The following is a 5,502-nucleotide window of genomic DNA, read 5'->3' as shown; positions in this document are numbered from 1 at the left end:
ATTTAAAGGATCATTTAATATTACAATTATTCTGAATATAGTAGTATTTAGACACATAATCCTGTAGTTAGGGAAACAGAGAACAAATTCACTCCTCCTGCAATGGAATAGATACAGTATTACATGAGTTGTCACAGAGTCAGTCAGTCTTTGTCAGCCCACAGTCAGTTGTCAGTCTTAATTCAGCATCCCCCCCGCCGGCTGGGTCAGCGTCCCCACAAAGTGCACGGTTTACTGTCCCAATAGCATTGTCATCCTCTCTCCCTCTTCTTCTGCTCTAACCCAGCTTTTTATCTGCTCATACTCACACAGCCCTCCATGGCTGGAGCCATGAAGACGCGGTCCCATGCCAGCTACCCACACACATCTTCTTCCGAGCATTGTCTAAACTGTCCAGTACATGAACTTCTGAGTCGCATTGACCTAGCGCACATTTCCTTTTTCTAAATCTGAACAGAGCACACGAACAGTTCACATAAGGCCTGAGGAGGAAGTCACTCAGGATGTTGACCCATAGGCTAAACAAGGGGGACACAGCCCAAGATATTCTTGCCTACGCCAGAAACAGATCAAGCACACACTTAGCTCAGCCTTACATCCTTACACACCTAACACAAATAATATCTAAATATGAACTACATACTGTTCTATTACATATTAACTCTGGAACCTTGTTTATTGCTAACCACTACACTAGCCCCTGGTATCAATGGGGGAACAGGGGAGGAAAAAAGCATAAGTCATTGAAAGCCCTGTCAGGTCCGCTCGGCGCGACCTGCCTCTCTTCTGCCTTTCTCTCTCCTGCTCGCTCTTTTTGCGGGATCAGCGCCTCAGCTGTGTCGCATGTTGTAATCAGTGACTTGTGGGTTGTTGCGCACAGCTGGGACACATCACTGTAATCACCCTCCTATCTTATTTATACCTCTGGCGAACGCTCCGTCGACGCCAGAGCATTAACTACTGTAACGTGCATACCCTGTAACAGCCATATATTCCGTGGTATGTATTTGTACGTCATTATGTTTTCCATGGTGACAGTTCCTGTGCTGTGGATTGCATTTTGTACGTTGGTTATATGTTTAGTGTTATAGGTCCACGCTGTGGATCTCTCTTTATGTTTTTTCCGTGAGGTTAGCTAGACATATTTTTTGTTATTCACACTGACAGTTCCTGTGCTGTGGATCTCCGTTTTCGTTCGTCCGTCCTCATGGTTAGCCTGTCTATTCACCTGTCCGTCCTCATCCTCCTGCTCACCTTAGTCTTGCCATTAGATTGTCCTTGTACTGTATTCATTGACTGTTTCTGTTTTTTTTTGTGTGTGTGTGTTCCCCACCATTAAACCACCATTTTTACTAGCACCTGGGTCAGCAGTTTTGAGTCCTACCATAGTTCTCCCTCACCCCCCTGGTGAGGGGGACAAACTATAACAAGCCCTCTGCAACTGATAACTCACTTCACCTGCAGCATATTTAGGCTATAGTTTGATGCCTTCTTTTTCCTAGAAATGCTTTAAGTACAGCAATGTGGTAACAGTGAACAACCTGTTACTTCCATTACTTCCGGCACCACGCAGATTGGCAGTGAGTTCCAGCAGCTCTGTCCTCTTTTGTGTTTCCTTGATCTACTGTATGCAAATGCCAGAAATACATACACCTCCGCCCCCCTCCCCCCTCTAGGTCGCTCTGACCACAACCTTGTCCACCTGCTTCCTGTGTATACTCCAGTGGTGAAAAAGGTGTCACCACAGGTCAGGGTAGTAGAGGTATGGACAGAGGAGGCAATTGAGCAGCTGAGAGACTGTTTTAACACCACAAACTGGGACATCCTCTGTAGTCCTCATGGTGAGGACATAGACGGCCTCACACACTGTGTTTCGGATTACATAAACTTTTGTGTAGAAAATACTGTACCATCCAGGAGAGTACGATGTTTTCCTAACAACAAGCCGTGGGTGAGCCCCAAGTTAAAAGTACTGCTAAATGAGAAGAAGAGGGCTTTCCTCTCAGGAGACAAGGAGGAGCTGAGCAGAGTGCAGCGGGAACTAAAGTACATGATCCGGAGGTGCAAGGCTAGCTACAGGAAGAAGCTGGAGCAGAGCATGGAAAATAATAATGTGCGTAAGGTGTGGAGAGGCCTAAAACACATCTCGGGTCATGGTAAAAGGGGTGATGGTCACCGGGTCATGGGGGACAAGGCCTGGGCAAATGAACTGAATCTGTTTTTTAACAGATTTGACTCTACCCAGTCCTTAGTCCCCACCATGCCAGCCCCCCGTCTCACCTCTCCAGGTCAATTGTCTGAAGACCATGGAGAGGATTGTCCTCAGCCACCTCTGTGCCCAAGTGAGCTCAGCATTGGACCCGCTGCAGTTTGCATATCAACCTGGCATCGGGATAGACAACGCTATTATCTACATGCTGTATCGAGCCCTATCTCACCTGGAGTCCCCCAGAAGCATTCCTCACAACCAGGCCTCGTATGGCTGCGGGACTATCTGTCGGATGTGGTAGCCTGCAGCACAGGGGCACCCCAGGGGACAGTGCTTTCCCCCTTTCTGTTCACCCTCTACATGTTGGACTTCAAGTACAACTCCCACCAGTGTCATCGAGGGGGAATACAGGGGGGTTGTTACTGACTTTGTGGAGTGGTGTGAGAAAAATCACCTGGTCCTGAACACCGGCAAGACAAAAGAGATGGTGATTGACCCCCGGCGGAAATCAACCGGTGAGCTTGCAGGGCTCAGATATTGAGATTGTGGACACCTTTAAATACCTGGGTGTCCACCTCAACAATAAGCTAGATTGGAGCAACAACACAGATGCCCTGTACAGGAAGGGCCAGAGCTGCCTCCACTTGTTGAGGAGACTGAGGTCCTTTGGTGTGCGCGGGGCACTCCTTCGGACATTTTATGATTCTGTGGTGGCATCTGCAGTTTTTTACACTGTTGTGGGTTGTGGAGGAGGTAGCGCGGTCAGCACATAACAGTGAAGATGTGTTTTTATATCATGCACACAGGCAACAGTTATGTGCACAAGTGTTGCTACTGAAACCACCAAAGCGGGAACCTGGAAACAACTGTAAAGGCATCTACATCTTGACTCTGTGCAAGACCCACAAAAAGACCCCGTATTGATTGCTGGGGGAGGAAGAGGAGGATGTCAGTTTTCCAAATATTCCAGTGCCTCATAATTCCACTTATGAGCTTGGTGATTTTGTGACAGAGCCCTCTGAAATTTGCCCCCACGCCATATAAAGTTATTCCTCATTTACCCTGTGGTATATAATTTTTCCAATGACATGCTTTCAATATACTATGTTTGGCACATCGAGAAAGGTAAATCAACCTGAACCTGTGTCGGCAAGCCTGTAAAAACAGGTCCCGGAGAGAACCAAAAAGCACAAGAAACACAGGCCATAACAGCAGAACTGGTCTCCAAGGAACTGGTATCAGAAACCTTACAAAAATGGCTGCAGTAGACTGTTTAACAAATTTTCTCTTTTCAGTCAGAACTCACACAAGAACAGCAAGAATATTTACAAGAAACAGCAAGAGGAGCTGGGAGAGAGAGGAAAATTATTAAAATGCTATGGCAAGATGCATGAAGTAGAACAGTTAAGATAATCATAAGATGATTTGTGTGTGTGTTCTGTTTGAAATAATCATTATTGAATGTGTAAGAAAAATGTGAAATTATTTTATTGAAAGTGATTTTACATCTAAAAAGTGAAAAATGCAGAATCACAGAAAAAAGGAAGTAGACACACATCCCTGAAAAGAGGACCCGCAGAAGTATGTGTTTGTGACACAAAGAAGAGACACACAGCTTATTAAGAAAGTAAAAATGATGGTTTCAAGCCTAAAAGTAAAGATTTGACTGATAATTAATGTTCGATCAATGATAATCAATGTTTAGTCAAGTATTGTATTTAAAATATAAAGATCCATGTTTTGATTTTAAAGCATTGATAGTTTTGTGTCAAATCAGTGTGTAATTCTGATTGTTCTGTTAAAAGCAATGATGGAATTTTGATATTGCAATCAGATGTGTTTCTGGTATCTTTATTAGGTATTAAGATAATTTTAGTTTTCTAGAAAAGAGAAAGAGGAGTCCAAGAGCTGGATCATAGTGAGGTGGAGGCCGGTTACGGGCAGTAGACTTGAGCGGTGGCAGTAAAAAAAATATGCAATATTTTAGAAGAATATCACTTTGCACATTAAAAATAAGGTATTAACTGCAAACTGTGGCATCTGGTTGGATGAGAGGATAAGGTCTACTGACCAGAATCTTTTAAAAACCCAGGAAAAAAGAGGAACAGAGAGGTCTCTCACGGCTGCAGCCAGAGGCTCTGTCCAGTTGACTGTCTGACTTCCAGGAGACTGACTGTGGAGAGGCAGTCCGGGAAGAGCACCCCACTGGGAGTGCTCCCCCACAGGCCTGGCCTGTGAGGGTGAGATGGATGTCGATGTGGGAGAGAGAGCCACTTTCTGTGGGTGTTCCCCCACAGGCACCTGGCCTGTGAGGGTAAGATGGGTATCTGCGTGGGAGAGAGAGCCCCTTTTTGCGGGCGCTCCCCCACAGGCACCTGGCCTGTGAGGGTGAAATGGATGTCAACATGGGACGATGGAACTGTGGCAGAGCCTCACAGTTCAGCTGGAAGACCAAATTCCTGTTTAAAAGATGATTAATGAAGAAGGGGTGATAGCCACTGCTGCTTTGTTTATGCTTTGCTGTGTTTGTTTTGTTCTGTTTTTCTTTGCTTTGCTTAGGTAGTGCTTTGCTTATGTAGTGTTTTGCTTATGCAACGTTTTGCCTTGCTTTTATGTAAAGAGGTTTACCTAGTATTTATGTTCCCTATTCATTGTATTGTTTCCAAATAGGGTTTAGTCAATTTTATGGTGTGAACAGTGTGTAAATGGTTTTATGCACAGGGAGGCAAGGCCCTCTTATATTTGGTTGATTAATTGATTTGTGGTGTTTATTTAATGGTGCCTTTTAACCTGTTGACTCTGTTATAGGTAGCATTTTAGCTTCTGGGGTTAGGTTTCTTAAAACATTTTCATTGTTAAATTATACTTTGACTCAAATAAAGTTTTATTTGTGTGAATAACTCCAACGTCTCCATGTTTGCAGATCTATCTGGGGGTAGCAGCTCAGTACTGGGGAAGTTTGCATGAGTTTGACCTCTGAAAACAGGAGGGGTGGACCACTGTGAACCAACACTGTTCGTACCTTATCAGTTAGAGGAGATGGCCAGTCAGCCGTGTCTATTGGAGCAACAGAAGGAGGAGTGCTTGATGCTGCTGCTGCATCACTGCTAGGTTGTGCTGCTGATGTGGAGGTGACAGGAGGAGTGCTTGATGCTGCTGCATCACTGCTGGGTTGTGCTGCTGATGTGGAGGCGACAGGAGGATTTGCAACGGTGGGACTGAGAAACCTCAGCAGCGCATCAGAAGACAGAAGAGGAGTATGTGACACCAGTCTAATAATAAACACATGATTT

The 5,502-nt window shown here is 45.0% G+C and overlaps 1 long non-coding RNA gene across 1 annotated transcript; it reads left to right on the top strand.

Annotated features, from left to right (window-relative positions):
- The first annotated feature begins 5,227 nt into the window (after positions 1 to 5,227).
- Positions 5,228 to 5,502, top strand: LOC109953162 (uncharacterized). The gene is made up of 2 exons (XR_002273858.1): positions 5,228 to 5,340; positions 5,401 to 5,502. It is a non-coding gene; the product is annotated as an uncharacterized LOC109953162 (long non-coding RNA).

This window comes from Monopterus albus, unplaced genomic scaffold (assembly GCF_001952655.1).
Source record: "Monopterus albus unplaced genomic scaffold, M_albus_1.0 scaffold560.1, whole genome shotgun sequence".
Taxonomy (NCBI): Eukaryota; Metazoa; Chordata; class Actinopteri; order Synbranchiformes; family Synbranchidae; genus Monopterus; species Monopterus albus.
This window is presented reverse-complemented; position numbering and strand designations above follow the sequence as displayed.